Below are 18147 nucleotides of genomic sequence, written 5' to 3'. Positions count from 1 at the left end.
CTGAACTCGGAGGCGCCATACGTTCGGTACTTGGATCGGTCGGATCGTGAAGACGTATGACTACATCAACCGCATTGTCATAACGCTTCCGCTTTCGATCTACGAGGGTACGTGGACAACACTCTCCCCTCTCGTTGCTATGCATCACCATGATCTTGTGTGTGCGTAGGAAACTATTGAAATTACTACGTTCCCCAACAGTGGCATCCAAGCCTAGGTTTTATGCGTAGATGTCATATGCACGAGTAGAACACAAGTGAGTCGTGGGCGATATAAGTCATACCGCTTACCAGGATGTCATACTATGGTTCAACGGTATTGTGAGATGAAGCGGCCCGGACCGACATTATGCGTACGCTTATGCGAGACTGGTTTCACCATTACGAGCACTCGTGCTTAAAGGTGACTGGCGGGTGTCTGTCTCTCTCACTTTAGTTGAACCGAGTGTGGCTACGCCCGGTCCTTGCGAAGGTTAAAACATCACCAACTTGACAAACTATCGTTGTGGTTTTGATGCATAGGTAAGAACGGTTCTTGCTAAGCCCGTAGCAGCCACGTAAAACTTGCAACAACAAAGTAGAGGACGTCTAACTTGTTTTTGCAGGGCATGTTCTGATGTGATATGGTCAAGATGTGATGCTATATTTTATTGTATGAGATCATCATGTTTTGTAACCGAAGTTATCGGCAACAGGCAGGAGCCATATGGTTGTCGCTTTATTGTATGAAATGCAAACGCCCTGTAATTGCTTTACTTTATCACTAAGCGGTAGCGATAGTCGTAGAAGCAATAGACGGCGTAAACGACAATGATGCTACGATGTAGATCAAGGTGTCGCGCCGGTGATGATGGTGATCATGGAGGTGCTTCGGAGATGGAGATCACAAGCACAAGATGATGATGGCCATATCATATCACTTATATTGATTGCATGTGATGCTTATCCTTTATGCATCTTATCTTGCTTTGATTGACGGTAGCATTTTAAGACGATCTCTCACTAAAATTATCAAGAAGTGTTCTCCCTGAGTATGCACCGTTGCGAAAGTTCTTCGTGCTGAGACACCACGTGATGATCGGGTGTGATAGGCTCTACGTTCAAATACAACGGGTGCAAAACAGTTGCACACGCGGAATACTCAGGTTAAACTTGACGAGCCTAGCATATAACAGATATGGCCTCGGAACACGGAGACTGAAAGGTCGAGCATGAATCATATAGTATATATGATCAACATATTGATGTTCAGCTTTGAAACTACTCCATCTCATGTGATGATCGGACATGGTGTAGTTGATATGGATCACGTGATCACTTAGAGGATTAGAGGGATGTCTATCTAAGTGGGAGTTCTTAAGTAATATGATTAATTGAACTTAAATTTATCATGAACTTAGTACCTGATAGTATTTTGCATGTCTATGTTGTTGTAGATCAATAGCTTGCGTTGTTGCTTCCCTATGTTTTTATATGTTCCTAGAGAAAACTATGTTGAAAGATGATAGTAGCAATGATGCGGACTTGGTCCGTGATCTGAGGTTTATCCTCATTGCTGCATAGAAGAATTATGTCCTTGATGCACCGCTAGCTGACAGACCTATTGCAGGAGCAGATGCAAACATTATGAACGTTTGGCTAGCTCAATATGATGACTACTTGATAGTTTTGTGCACCATGCTTTATGGCTTAGAACCGGGACTACAAAAACGTTTTTGAAACTTCAAGAAACATATGAGATGTTCCATGAGATGAAATTGGTATTTCAGACTCATGCCCGTGTCAAGAGGTATGAGACCTTTGACAAATACTTCGCCTAAAAGATGGAGGAGAATTGCTCAACTAGTGAGCAAGTACTTAGATTGTCTGAGTACTACAATCGCTTGAATCAAGTGGGAGTTAATCCTCCAGATAAGATAGTGATTGGCAGAGTTCTCTAGTCACCATCACCAAGTTAGTAGAACTTTGTGATGAACTATAGTATGCAAGGGATGATGAAAACGATTCCCGAGCTATTCGTGATGTTGAAATCGATGAAGGTAGAAATCAAGAAAGAGCATCAAGTGTTGATGATTGACAAGATCACTAGTTTCAAGAAAAGGGCAAAGGGAAATAAAGGGAACTTCAAGTAGAATGACAAGCAAGTTGTCACTCCCGCTAAGAAGCCCAAAGCTGGACCAAAGCCTGAAACTGAGTGATTATACTGCAAAGGAAATGGTCACTAGAAGCGGAAATGCCCTGAATATTTGGTGGATAAGAAGGATGGCAAAGTGAACAAGGGTATATTTGATATACAGGTTATTGATGGGTACCTTACTAGTGTTTATAGTAGCCCTTGAGTATTTGATACTTGTTCGGTTGCTAAGATTAGTAACTCGAAACAGGAGTTACAGAATAAACAGAGACTAGTTGAGGGTGAAGGAACGATGTGTGTTGGAAGTGGTTTCAAGATTGATATGATCATCATCGTACACTCCCTATATTTTTGAGATTAGTGCTGAACCTAAATAATTGTTATTTGGTGTTTGCGTTGAGCATAAATATGATTAGATCATGTTTATTGCGATATGATTATTCATCTAAGACAGAGAATAAGTTGTTATTCTGTTTACATGAATAAAACCTTCTATGGTCATACACCCAATGTTGATGGTTTATTAAATCTTGATCATGGTGATACACATATTCATAATATTGATGCCAAAAGATGCAAAGTTGATAATGATAGTGCAACTTATTGGTGGCACTGCCGTTTGGGTCATATCGGTGTAAAGCGCATGAAGAAACTCCATAAAGATGGACTTTTAGAATCACTTGATTATGAATCATTTGATGTTTGCGAACCGTGCCTTATGGGCAAGATGACTAAAACTCCGTTCTCCGGAACAATGGAACGAGCTACTGATTTGTTGGAAAGAATACATACCGATGTATACAGTCCAATGAGTGTTGATGCTCGTGGCGGGTATCGTTATTTTCTGACCTTCACAAGATGATTTGAGCAGATATGACTATATCTACTTAATGAAACACAAGTCTGAAACATTCGAAAAGTTCAAAGAATTTCAGAGTGAAGTGGAGAATCATCATAACAAGAAAATAAAGTTTCTACGATCTGATCGTGGAGGAGAATATTTGAGTTACGAGTTTGGCCTTCATATAAAACAATGTAGAATAGTTTCACAGCTCACGCCACCTGGAACACCACAGCGTAATGGTGTGTCCAAACGTCATAACCGCACTTTATTTGATATGGTGCAATCTATGATGTATCTTACTGATTTACTACTATCGTTTTGGGGTTATGCATTAGAGACAGCTGCATTCACATTAAAATAGGGCACCATAAAAATCCGTTGAGATGACACCTTAAGAACTGTGGTTTGGCAAGAAACCAAAGTTGTCATTTCTTAAAGTTTGGGGCTGCGATACTTATGTGAAAAAGTTTCAACCTAACAAGCTCGAACCCAAATCGGAGAAGTGCGTCTTCATAGAATACCCAAAGGTAACTGTTGGGTACACCTTCTATCACAGATCCGAAGGCAAGTTATTTGTTGCTAAGATGGATCCTTTCTAGAGAAGGAGTTTCTCTCAAAAGAAGTGAGTAGGAGGAAAGTAGAACTTGATAAGGTAATTGTACCTTCTCCCGAATTGGAAAGTAGTTCATCACAGAAACCAGTTCCAGTGATGCCTACACCGATTTGTGAGGAAGTTAATGATGACAATCATGAAACTTCGGATCAAGTTACTACCGAACATCGTAGGTCTTCCAGAGTAAGATCCGCACCAGAGTGGTACAGTAATCCTATTCTAGAAGTCATGTTACTAGACCATGATGAACCTACGAACTATGAGGAAGCGATGATGAGCCCAGATTCTGCGAAATGGGTTAAGGCCATGAAATCTGAGATAGGATCCATGAATGATAACAAAGTATGGACTTTGGTTGACTTGCTCGATGATCAGCAAGCCAAGTTAAATAAATGGATTTTCAGGAGGAAGACGGACACTGATAGTAGTGTTACTATCTACAAAGCTCGACTTGTTGCGAAAGGTTTTCGACAAGTTCAAAGTGTTGAATACGATGAGATTTTCTCACTCGTAACGATGCTTAAGTCTGTCCGAATCATGTTAGCAATTGTCACATTTTACGAAATCTGGCAAATGGATGTCAAAACTGCATTCCTTAATTGGATATTTCTTAAAGAAGTGTTGTATATGATACAACCAGAAGGTTTTGTCGATCCGAAAGGTGCTAACAAAATGTGCAAGATCCGGCGATCCATCAATGGACTGGTGCAAGCATCTCGGAGTTGGAATATACGCTTTGATGAGTTGATCAAAGCATATGGTTTTATACAGACTTTTGGAAAGGCCTGTATTTACAAGAAAGTGAGTGGGAGCACTACAGCCTTTCTGATAAGTATATGTGAATGACATATTATTGATTGGAAATGATGTAGAATTCTCTGGAAAGCATAAAGGAGTGTTTGAAAGGAGTTTTTCAAAGAAAGACCTCGGTGAAGCTGCTTACATATTGAGCATCAAGATCTATTGAGATAGATCAAGATGCTTGATAAGATTTTCAATTAGTACATACCTTGACAAGATTTTGAAGTAGTTCAAAATGGAACGGTCAAAGAAAGAGTTCTTGCCTGTGATGCAAAGGTGTGAAGTTGAGTAAGACTCAAAACCCGACCATGGCAGAAAATAGAAAGAGAATGAAAAGTCATTCCCTATGCCTCAGTTATAGGTTCTATAAAGTATGCTATGTTGTGTACCGGACCTATTGTATACCTTGGTCTGAGTTTGGCAAAGGAGTACAATTTTGATCTAAGAGTAGATCACTGGACAACGGTCAAGAATATCCTTAGTGAGGACTAAGGAGATGTTTATCGATTATGGAGGTGATAAAATAATTCGTCGTAAAGAGTTACATGAATGCAAGCTTTTACATCGATCCAGATGACTCTAAGTCTCAATCTGGATACATATTGAAAGTGGGAGCAATTAGCTAGAGTAGCTCCGTGCAGAGCATTGTAGACATAGAATATTTGCAAAATACATACGGCTCTGAATGTGACAGACCCGTTGACTAAACTTCTCCCACAAGCAAAACATGATCATACCTTAGTACTCTTTGGGTGTTAATCACATAGAGATGTGAACTAGATTATTGACTCTAGTAAACCCTTTGGGTGTTGATCACATGACGATGTGAACTATGGGTATTAATCACATACAGGTGTGAATATTGGTGTTAAATCACATGGTGATGTGAACTAGATTATTGACTCTAGTGCAAGTGGGAGACTGAAGGAAATATGCCCTAGAGGCAATAATAAAGTTATTATTTATTTCCTTATTTTATGATAAATGTTTATTATTCATGCTAGAATTGTATTAACTGGAAACATAATACATGTGTGAATACATAGACAAACATAGTGTCACTAGTATGCCTCTACTTGACTAGCTCGTTAATCAAAGATGGTTAAGTTTCCTGACCATAGACATGAGATGTCATTTTATTAACGGGATCACATCATTAGGAGAATGATGTGATTGAATTGACCCATTCCGTTAGCTTAGCACTTGATCGTTTAGTATGTTGCTATTGATTTCTTCATGACTTATACATGTTCCTGTGACTATGAGATTATGCAACTCCTGTTTATCGGAGGAACACTTTGTGTGCTACCAAACGTCACAACGTAACTGGGTGATTATAAAGGTGCTCTACAGGTGTCTCCAAAGGTACTTGTTGGGTTGGCGTATTTCGAGATTAGGATTTTTCACTCCGATTGTCGGAGAGGTATCTCTGGGCCCTCTCGGTAATGCACATCACTTAAGCCTTGCAAGCATTGCAACTAATGAGTTAGTTGTAAGATGATGTATTACGGAACGAGTAAAGAGACTTGCCGGTAACGAGATTGAACTAGGTATTGAGATACCGACGATCGAATCTCGGGCAAGTAACATACCAATGACAAAGGGAACAACGTATGTTGTTATGCGGTCTGACCGATAAAGATCTTCGTAGAATATGTGGGAGCCAAAATGAGCATCCAGGTTCCGCTATTGGTTATTGACCGGAAACATTTCTAGGTCATGTCTACATAGTTCTCGAACCCGTAGGGTCCGCACGCTTAAAGTTATGATGACAGTTCCATTATGAGTTTATATGTTTTGATGTACCGAAAGTTGTACGGAGTCCCGGATGTGATCACAGACGTGACAAGGAGTCTCGAAATGGTCGAGACATAAATATTGATATATTGGACGACTATATTCGGACACCGGAAGTGTTCCGTGTGATTTCGGAGAAAACCTGAGTGCTGGAAGGGTTACTAGAACCCCCTGGGGAAGTATTGGGCCTTAGTGGGCCTGAGAGGAGAGAGACGGCAGCAGCCCAGGAGGTGGCGCGCCCCCCTCCCATGGGGAGTCCGAATTGGACTAGGGGAGGGGGGCGCGGCCCCTCTTTCCCTCTCCCTCTCCCCCTCTTTCCTTCCCCCTTCCCCCTTCCTAGTTGGACTAGGAAAGGGGAGTCCTACTCCTACTAGGACGCCTTGGAAGTTGGCGATGAATCGGGTGCGCATCTCGTCCCAGGAGGAAATCGTGCCAGGAGCTAGGTTCAGGAGCCAGGTGCGGGCACCGTCCTTGAGCGTCATGGGAAACCAGTTCGCCATGACCTTCTCGTCCCCGTTGGCGGCTTCAATGCCCAGCTCATAGAGTTGGAGGAACTCCGCAGGGACGGCCGTGCCATCGTAGCATGGGGGCAGATCTGGCTTGAACTTGCCTGGCCAGGCCACGCTGCGTAGCTCAGCGGTGAAGGCACGGCAGCCTGCAGTGGCCACGGGAGGCCTTTGGTGACGGAGGACTTGATATTGGACCCGTGCGCTGCCGCCAGGAGCAGCGCGGGGTCTTGGCGCGCTGGAGCAGGAGCGCGGTCGTGACGGGCCGGTGCGGGGAGCACTCGGGCAGCTTCTTGGGGACGAGGGATCTCTTGGCAGCTCTTTCTCTTGCTGTGCTGGTGCCGGACGGAGTGGGTCCCGTCCAGGGGCCACGCGCCTTGGGGCCAAGGAGCCTTCTTGAGGGGGAGGCGGTTGAGGCGCCCCCAGAGCTTCATCGCCCGCACGAGGCGGGGCGCGATGCAGAGAGAGGGATGGCGCAGGGGAGCCCCCAGCGGCGCTGAGGAGCTCGGTGATGCGGGCGAGCCACTCATCGTAGAGGTCGTCGACGGGACGGTAGTGCAGGAGTTCCCGCGCCAGGAGTAGCACGGCGTGCGCGTCCGTAGGAGCGCAACGGGCGTGGGACGAGGAACCGGCTGGAGTCAGCGACGGGGTGGCGATGCGGCCTTCTCGCTGCATCGAAGGATGCAGAGACGACGCCTGCTGCTCGTTTCCCGCCGGGCCGGTGGCGGCATTGACGGCAGGCGACGGGGAACGACGGCGGCACCCGCCGACAGGGGCCGTCTGGGCGACATGAGTAGCGAGGGAGGCCCGACGCTCGGTGCGGGCTCGACGAGCGTCTGACATGGATGCAAGGGGCGGCAAAAAATAGGGCGGCGGAAGGCGGATTCCGGTGCACCCCTACCTGGCGCGCCAAATGTCGGATTTCGGGTTCCGGCAGACCCTCTAGGTTTGAACTCTGGGGTGCACGCGGAGATCGCACCTCCTACCTACCTATGTCTCGTCGCCTCGCAAAGATCTAAACTACACGAAGAACAACACAAGGGACACGAGGTTTATACTAGTTCGGGCCACCATTGTGGTGTAATACCCTACTCTAGTTTGTGGTGTGGTGGATTGCCTCAGGGGCTGATGATGAACAATACAAGGAAGAACTGCCTCGCGAGGGGAGGAGTTCTTGTGGTGGTGGATCTCTAGATGCCGTTGGACTAGTTGATCTCTCCCCTCTTTTCTCGTGGTGGCTAGTCCTATTTATAGAGCAAGGCCCTAGTCCTCTTCCCAAATATTGAGCGGGAAGGGCGCCAACAATTGGCCATTTTGAAGGGGAACATCTAGTACACTTATCCTGACTAAAGTCGGTCCTCGCCTGCCAAAGACTCTGACGGTGACGCCGGCTTGGGCTCCACGATGACCTCCATCCTGCCGTTCTGCTGGTCTTGGTCTTGTTGCACCGAAATGGTTGCCTTTGCTTGATACTCTTGCCTGCGCTTGCTCCCTTTGCACCAAAGAGGAAACAAGGACTCTGCGCAGGCCGGCGCCCATCTGGCTTCGGTCGTCATGGTTTGCATCATGGGCACCTCGTGAGGTACCCCGCCTTGACCTCTCCGCCTCCTCGCGAGCCAGCCTGACGAGGCCGTGCCTGACGAAGCTTCCTGCCGTCTACCCCGCGAGGCTTGGCCCCTCGCGAGGGTCTTAAGCTTGTGTTTGATGAAGACGGGCCGTACTAGGCCATTCCTTGAGCCACGCCGCAGGCCGCAGGCAGGCAAGTCTAGGTACCCCCGTTCCCAGAATGCCGACACACCCGTACCCTGAAACCATCAGAAGCAACCACGAAAACCTAATTCCACCGCCGCAACCTTCTGTATCCGCGAGATCCCATCTTGGAGCCCTCGCCAGCGCTCCGCCGGAGGGGGAATCCACCACGGAGGGCCTCTACATCATCTTCAAGGCCTCTCCGATGAGTTGTGAGTAGTTTACCACAAACCTCCGGGTCCATAGTTATTAGCTAGATGGCTTTTTCTCTCTCTTTGAATCTCAATACAAAGTTCTCCTTCCTCTTCTTGGAGATCTATTTGATGTAACTCTTTTTACGGTGTGTTTGTCGAGATCCGGTGAATTGTGGGTTTATGATCAAGTTTATCTATGAGAAATATTTGAATCTACTCTGAATTCTTTTATGTATGATTGGTTAGCTTTGCAAGTCTCTTCGAATTATCAGTTTGGTTTGGCCTACTAGATTGATCTTTCTTGCCATGGGAGAAGTGCTTAGCTTTGGGTTCAATCTTGTGGTGTCCTTTCGCAGTGACAGTAGGGGCAACAAGGCACATATTGTATTGTTGTCATCAAGGATAAAAAGATGGGGTTTATATCATATTGCATGAGTTTATCCCTCTACATCATGTCATCTTGCATAATGCGTTACTCTGTTCTTCATGAACTTAATACTCTAGATGCAGGCAGGAGTCGGTCGATGTGTGGAGTAATAGTAGTAGATGCAGACAGGAGTCGGTCTACTTGTTATGGACGTGATGCCTATATACATGATCATGCCTAGATAATCTCATAACTATGCACTTTTCTATCAATTGCTCAACAGTATTTGGTTCACCCACCGTAATACTTATGCTATCTTGAGAGAAGCCACTAGTGAAACCTATGGCCCCGGGGTCTATCTTTTATCATATAAGTTTACCATCTACTTTTATTTGCATCTTTTACTTTCCAATCTATATCATAAAAATACCAAAAATATTTATCTTATAATATTATCTCTATCAGATCTCACTTTCGCAAGTTTCCCTGAAGGGATTGACAACCCCTTTATCACGTTGGTTGCGAGGTTCTTTTGCGTGGGACTTTTCAGGAGCCTCCTACTGGATTGATACCTTGGTTCTCAAAAACTGAGGAAAATACTTACGCTATTGTGCTGCATCACCCTTTCCTCTTCAAGGAAAACCAATGCAAGCTCAAGACGTAGCAAACATATACTCAAAATGTCTGGGTATCATAACCACTTGACTCAGATGGGAGTTAATCTTCCTGATGATAGTGTGATTGACAGAGTTCTTCAATCACTGCCACCAAGCTATAAAGGCTTCATGATGAACTATAATATGCAAGGGATGAACAAGACAATTCCCGAGCTCTTCGCAATGCTAAAAGCTGCGGAGGTAGAAATCATAAAGGAGGATCAAGTGTTGATGGTCAACAAGACCACTAGTTTCAAGAAAAAGGCAAAGGGAAGAAAGGGAACTTCAAGATGAATGGCAAGAAAGTTGCTGCTCAGGAAAAGTAACCCAAGTCTGGACCTAAGCCTAAAATTGAGTGCTTCTACTGCAAAGGGAAGGGTCACTAGAAGCGGAACTACCCCAAGTATTTGGCGGATAATAAGGATGGCAAAGTGAAAGGTATATTTGATATACATGTTATTGATGTTTACCTTACAAACGCTCGTAGTAGCGCCTAGATATTTGATACTTGTTCTGTTGCTCATATTTGCAACTCAAAATAGGGGCTACGGATTAAAAGAAGAATGGCTAAGGACGAGGTGATGATGCGCGTGGGAAATGGTTCCAATGTCGATGTGATCGCCGTCGACACGCTACCTCTACATCTACCTTCGGGATTAGTTTTAGACATGAATAATTGTTATTTGGTGCCAGCTTAGGGAGTCTTGGATTAAGGGGTCCTCGGACGACGAGACTATGTAACATGGGCCGGACTGATGGGTTGTGAAGATACAAGACCGAAGACTCTCTCTCGTGTCCGGATGGGACTCTGCTTGGCGTAGAAGGCAAGCTTGGCGTCAGGATAATGAAGATTTCTTTCTCTGTAGCTGACTTTGTACAACCCTAGCCCCTTCCGGTGTCTATATAAACCGTAGGGCTTAGTCCGTAGAGGCCGAATAAGAATCATACAGGCTAGACTTCTAGGGTTTAGCCATTACGATCTCGTGGTAGATCAACTCTTGTAACACTCATATTTATCAAGATTAATCAAGTAGGAAGTAGGGTATTTCCTCTATAGAGAGGGCCCGAACCTGGGTAAACATCGCGTCCCCCGCCTCCTGTTACCATCGACCTTAGACGCACAGTTTGGGACCCCCTACCCGAGATCCGCCGGTTTTGACACCGACATTGGTGCTTTCATTGAGAGTTACACTGTGACGTCCAAGACATGATTGATGGCTCACCTTGCCGTCAAGGACGATATCATCTCCGGAGGATCCCTGGCCCGAGGTCAGACCCTCCGGCTGGGCGGCTTTACCATGACCGCCCTTTCGGTCGTCAAGCCGACGATGACTTCTCAGGTCATCAAAAATCGCCTCCTTGTTGATTCCAAACACTCAAAACAGATGGATCCGACGGAGTTGTCATCTCTAAACGAACTCCTTGATTGCATCGCCGCCCTGGGGATCGCCATAGACTACGATCGGATCAGGCTTAAACCCGATCAGAGAGAAATCAAATCTCCAACGATCACCCATCAGGTAGCGGTAATCGAGGAGCACAACAGTAGATCCCCCTCTATATTGAGGATGAATTATGTTCGGATTGCCAGGCTTGAAGAGCCGGATACCCGTCTGTGGAACAACACACCCTGCTCTCCGAACCTAGAATCGGACAACGGGCTTGAAAAATCAGTTAATATCCCAGAGCCCAAACTATTAAGTTTGGAAGTTTCTCAAACTCCAGACCCCAAATTGGGTCAGGGTTGGGACTTAAATCCACCCACCCACCCATATACATGCGATCTTACGTCCATATGACAACAGTCTCAGGAAACGGTCCATCACTCTTGGGCCAGATTCCTCCTTGTCAAAGACAAGATTACAGATTGCCGTGACAAAGACGCGATCTCACTATTCTGCAAAAATTGCACGGACGAAGGAATCCTCAATGCCATTAACCGCCGTCGCATATTACACTTCACTGACTTGGAAACCATAGCACAAAAGTACTGCGCAATGGAGAGTACCTGGAAAACTCAGGCAGCTCCCTGGGAGCCACAAGTTTCCACTCAACTCCTCATCCGAGCTAAAAGGATGCACCCTCGTGGGTCGCCCGATCCAATAGTAAAGAAATCGAAGCCCATCACAGGGCGTGAAATTATTCTGGAGGGATGGCTCGATAGGCCATGTAAAATACACACAACACCGGATACCATACCAACCCATGGCCTTAGAGCATGTTGGATACTCCGGCAAGTGGCCAAGAGCGGCGAGGATCTCCTCACCAAAAATACCGCAGAGAAACACCCCACGGAAGACGACGACCTCAGAGTACTGATGGTCTTCGAGACTTTCGCCTCAAACAACATGCCCAAAAGGTCACGCCGCGGCCTTGCCAAAGTCTGCCAAGTAGCAACAATAAACCCCTGGAATGACACGACCATAACTTTCAATGCCGAGCACGAACCAAAATCCAGGACAGTCCAGGCACCAGCCGCCTTGGTCCTCAATCCAATTGTGGATGGCTTTCAGCTTACCAAAGTGCTCATGGATAGCGGCAGCGGACTAAACATCATCTACGAGGAAACTCTCAACACTATGGAGATAGACAGGAGCCGCATTGGGCAAAGTAGCACGACCTTTCGAGGAATCATTCCCATTCGGGAGGCGCAATGTGCGGGAAAAATCACACTCGATGTGGTATTCGGCACGCCGGAGAATTATCAGTCCGAAGAGATAACCTTCCAAGTGGCCCCTTTCAACAGTGGATATCACGCCTTATTAGGCCGAGATGCATTTACACGCTTCCAAGCTATACCCCATTATGGGTACATGAAGCTCAAGATGCCCGGGCCCAATGGTATTATCACTCTTGCCAGTGATCCGGACATAACACTCCGCGCCGAAAACAAAACCGCAGCCTTAGCCCTCGAGGCATTGTCTGAAGCCCTCGGGGCCGAAGAGTTAACCGCACTACGCTCCACAGTGGATAGAGACAACATGATCCTGGACAAGTGACCCAAATCTACCTCCTTTAAACCAGCAGATGAAATAGTCAAATGTCAAGTCCACCCGACAGACCCCAAGAAGACAGCATCCATCGGGGCACACCTGGAGCCAACGGTGGACGCCGCGCTACGAGAATTCCTGCGCGAGAACTGGGACATATTCGACTGGCACCCTTCCGATATGCCGGGAATCCCACGCAGGTTGTCTGAACATAGCCTAAACATACTGAAGCGATATAAACCGGTCAAGAGAACACTGCGGTGCTTTTCCGAACCCAAACGACAAGCTATGGGGGAGGAGCTAGCCAAGTTAATCGAGGCCGGATTCATCAGAGAAATAAAACACCCGGACTAGCTGGCAAACCTGGTAATGGTACCAAAGAGGGATAAATCCTAGCGCCTATGCGTCAATTTCAAAGACCTCAACAAGGCCTGCCCTAAGGATCCCTTTCCCCTCCCTCGCATCGATCAGATTATCGATGCCACAACCGGACAAGACTCACTGTGTTTCCTCGACGCATACTCTGGATACCATCAAATTAAAATGAAGGAGTCTGACACAGCCGCAACAGCATTCATTACCCCATATGGTCCGTTCTACTTCAACACTATGCCTTTCAGACTTAAAAACGCTGGCACCACCTACCAACACATGATTCAAACATGACTGGAGAAACAGATCGGCAAGACAGTTGAAGCATATGTAGATGACGTCGTCATCAAAACTAAGCACGTCGAGTCATTAATAGACGATCTGCGTCTCACATTCGACAACCTCCGCACATATGACATCAAGATCAATCCGAAAAAGTGTGTTTTCGGTGTTCCCGCTGGAAAACTGCTGGGCTTCATCGTTTCCAATAGAGGAATTGTGGCGAACCCAGCTAAAATCCAAGCTTTGTCATAGTTGGCTACGCCAATAGACCTCAAACAAGTTCAAAAATTATCCGGATGTGTGGCAGCTTTAAGCTGCTTTATCTCCAGACTAGGAGAAAAAGCATTGCCACTTTATCGCCTTCTCCGACACACCGATCACTTCGAGTGGACGGACGCAGCAACATCCGGACTAAAAGAAATAAAGGCTCTTTTAGCGAGCAACCCAATCCTGCCCGTGCCGAACATCGGTGAACCCATGTTATTATACATATCGGCAACTCACCAGGTCGTGAGTGCGGTGCTCGTCGAACGAAAGGAGGACGGACACAAATTCCCGCTTCAGAATCCGGTGTACTATGTATCCACTGTCCTCTCACCTTGCAAATCCCGGTACCCTCATTACCAAAAAATAGCATATACGGTCTTCATGGCATCCCGGAAGCTACGACACTACTTTCAAGAGTGCTCGATCACGGTGGCCTCCGAAGTACCACTCAGTGACATAATAAACAACCGCGATGCTACGGGCCAGATTGTAAAGTGGGTCATTGAGCTCCTCCCATTCGACATAACATACATACCGCGCTGGGGCATTAAATCCCAAGTACTGGCCGACTTCGTCGCCGAATGGACTGAGGCTGAACTCCCTAAAGAGTATGACACATATTCCAACTGGGTCGTGCACTTCGATGGCTCCAAAATGCTGGCGGGCTTAGGAGCGGGTGTTGTCCTAACATCCCCACTGGAGATACAGTTCAATACATACTCCAAATATTATACACAGACTCCAACAATGCAGCCGAATATGAGGCCTTATTACATGGTCTTCGGATGGCCATCTCCATGGGCATACAACGCCTGGAGGTGCGCAGGGATTCAAACCTCACAATATCTCAAATAAATGGAGACTTTGATGCCAAAGATCCAAAAATGGCGGCTTACCGTAATGCCGTTCTAAAAATGTCGGCTCGGTTCGAGGGGCTCGAGTTCCATCATGTGGCTCGAGAAAGTAATCAAGCGGTGGATGTCCTTGCTCGCATCGGCCCCAAGAGTGACCCCATCGCACCTAACATCTTTCTGGAAAGGCTCTTCAAGCCATCTGTGGTGTGGCAAGGGGAGAGCGGCAACACCAATCCAGATCCGACTATAACTCTAGATTCCGAACACATCGATGTCATCAGGGGCTCAGCCACCGAAATAACACCATCGGCCCATCTTATCATGGCAGTCATTGCCCCATGGACCGAACCCTTCTTGGCCTACCTTAATAGGCGAGAAATCCCTGAGGATCAAAATGAGGCGCGCCGCATTGTTCGACGCTCGAAAGCCTATAAGGTTCATGACGGAGAACTCTACAAGAAAAGTGCTACCGGAGTACTTCAAAGATGTATTTCCGAGGAAGAGGGGCGGCAGCTCTTGGCTGAAATTCATGTCAGTCTTGGTGGTCACCATGCTGCAGCTCGGGCCCTTGTAAACAAGGCCTTCCGTACAGGTTTCTATTGGCCGACAACCCGAGCAGACGCACAGGACCTTGTCCAACATTTCGTCGGATGCCAGCTTTTCGCCAATCAAAGCCATATGCCACCCACCGCTCTACAAACAATCCCCATCACTTGGCCTTTCGTGTTCTGGGGGCTCAATATGGCCGGACCCCTTAAGGGAGGAAGCCATAAGAAAAAATATTTGTTGGTCATGGTGGATACATTCACCAAGTGGATAGAGGCCAAACCAGTTAAAACGGCCGAAGCCGGACCAGTGATAGACTTCATATCCGGTGTTGTGCACCGTTATGGTGTTCCACGTAGCATCATCACCAATAACGGCTCCAATTTTACAACCGATGAGGTGAAAACCTGGTGTGGAAATCTGGACATTAAGCTCGATTACGCCTCCATCTATCACCCACAAACAAACGGTCAAGTCGAACGAGCCAATGATCTTATTATGAGCGGCGTTAAGCCTAGACTAGTGCGGTCTTTGAAAGAATCAGACAAGCACTGGGTTGAGGAGCTCAACTCCGTACTCTGGGGGTTGCGGACCACGCCCAATCGCACTACCGGATACACACCTTTCTTTATGGTGTACGGCACAGAGGCTGTGTTACCCTGCAACATTATTCATGACTCACCTCGAGTGTGCATGTATGAAGAGAGAGAGAGGCCGAGCTTGATCGGCAGGACAGCTTAGACGCACTGGAGGAGGTGCGCTACATCGGAAAAGCTCGTTTCGCATTTTATCAACAACAGGCTCGCAGGTATGAAAGCAGAGAAGTGCGGGCCAAGACTTATAATGTCGGCGAACTTGTTCTACGCTTACCGAAGAAGAAAAAGGAAAAACTCAAGCCCAAGTGGGAGGGTCCCTTCATCATGGACAAAGTTCTCACCGGAGGAGTGTACTGCCTGCATGATGCACAAGATAATCGCCTAGAGCTGAACCTATGGAACGCGGCCAGACTCCAAAGATTCTACGCCTAGCGCCGAACTCTTTGTTTGTCTCCTTCCCCCTTTTGTTTCCCATTATTTCTTCTCTCCTCTCTTTTCATTTTTCTTTTTCTTTTTAGCCTTAAAGCTTTCGTGCGGCTAGATCGTGCACATATGACATACACATCCTCAAATATGTATGCCCATTATACCTGGGGGCTTCTTGTACAAAAGCTTATTATTGTTTTTTGAGCATTAAAGCTCATTACATATGTGTCTTTTATGCGTATGTACCTTTTCTTCGCCATTATATGCATCGATATGACTTAAGTTTTGGCCAAGCTGGGTTGCCTGGCTCCTATGCTTATGCCCTACGTCCCCGTTAGTTCGGCTAGGGCATAAAGGGAGCACCTATGTGATTGTTACTGTCGGGTCATCTGGATGTGTACCTCAGACTGGGTGAAGCTGAAACTAGCGTTCTTAAGGGAATATTCGGTCAGCGGACTAAAGATGTTTTTTACTCATCACACCATGAACCCCCAGATGTTACGTATACTATGATTTTTTTCAATCACAGTTCGGACATGCACGTTAATGCATGCTTACCCAGGGAAAGGAACCCTTAACGGAACTATTCTCTTTGGAATATGTTTCTTACAATCACAATGTAATATAACATAGCTAGCCGGATACAACTTGTCTGTTCAAGCAACTATGACCCCTACGCCTGGTCTCCATGCATACCACAGTCTATTTAGCCGTTCAGGTATTCGGAAACACTCCACACCGTCAGGTCAAGAGGTCGAAGCGAAAAGGTCTGCCATGACAATTTTGCAATCCAGCTAGAAGGAAAGTACATAGTCACTTGGACTCAAAAATTTCCTCTTCTATGCCGTCCAATAGGTTGTCTAGCTTACAATCCCGCTGAGAATATTTTGCGGCTACTTTTACCTGGTCATATACCAAACTAACGGGAATTTCTTTCCCATCTGACCCTAAAGGTCCGACCCGGGCCATATGATTCGGATCAAGCTTGTAATACCATGTTTTAACCATGGCCCAGGCCTCTCGTGCACCTTCCCAGCATGCCGATATCTTCCATAATCGGAAATGCTGCCGCGCTCCCTTAAATAGCTATACAACATCCTCCATACTTCCAGGAGGGGGCGCAAATGGCCATAAGGCCTTGGCAACACTTCAAATCGCCTGCCGAGCTCGCTCGTGCATTTGCGATAGCTCTTGTAGTAGATCGCCGCAATATCCGGACATCTCCCCTTCAGAACGACCAGTCAGAATACCTATAGACATAACTCTGTGAGTTCCTTTCCTCACCGAGTTACGCAGGGGTAAGTTTGAACACATACTAAATATGCCGCCTCGCAACCTCTTATTTTCCTTCACGGAGTCAGCCAGCTGGGCCCGCACATCTTTTACTTCTTTGCCCAGCTGGGTGTGAGAATCCTGGAGCTTGTTTTTCTCCTCGATGACCCGTGTGAGTATACGCTCACCCGCAGCCTGTTGCCTTTTGGCTTCTTGTTCACCCGCTTGTGCGGCTTCCGGTGCCTCTCCCGAATGATCTGACGATCCTGCCATAAGATATGCCACTGTGTTAGCATTGCTGGTATATAATTATGTTTTTCTCGATGGAGGGACAAATTACCAGGCGATGCCTTCTTGGATTTCTCTAGTTCGGCTGTCACAGAGGCTAGCTGGGTCCGACACTTTTCCAGCTCTTGAGATAATAGATTGTTTTTCTCCATAAGCACCTGGTTTTAAAATGATCCTTAAATCAGTTGAATCAACTGCTTCAAGTCTCGGGGGCTACTGGTATATAATTATCAGGTTTATACAATATGAGCTCACCTCCGTATCTTTCAAATACTGCTTTGTGGATCTGGCAAGCCCATCTCGAGCAGCTCGGATGTATGCATCAGCCAAGCGAAAGGCATTGAATGCCTCTTTGGAAAAGTCAGGGTCGCAAAGAGCGGCCCTCTGGCACCGATGGTTCATGACGCTCTCCACTTCTGAATTTGTGACGGACACATCATCAAAATCCCCTGTCAAAGGATAATCCGGCGGCACTCCCATATCAGGCCTCGCCGTTACGGTAGGGTCTAGAACCTGGCTATTGAGAGTACGACCGGTAGGACTTTCGGACATAGTTCGGCGAATTCTCTTCCTGATAAGACATGAATGGATAAT

Source organism: Triticum dicoccoides, chromosome 3B, assembly GCF_002162155.2.
Source record: "Triticum dicoccoides isolate Atlit2015 ecotype Zavitan chromosome 3B, WEW_v2.0, whole genome shotgun sequence".
NCBI classification, from domain to species: domain Eukaryota; kingdom Viridiplantae; phylum Streptophyta; class Magnoliopsida; order Poales; family Poaceae; genus Triticum; species Triticum dicoccoides.
The sequence above is the reverse complement of the archived record's forward strand: the minus strand, read 5'-3'. Positions refer to the sequence as shown.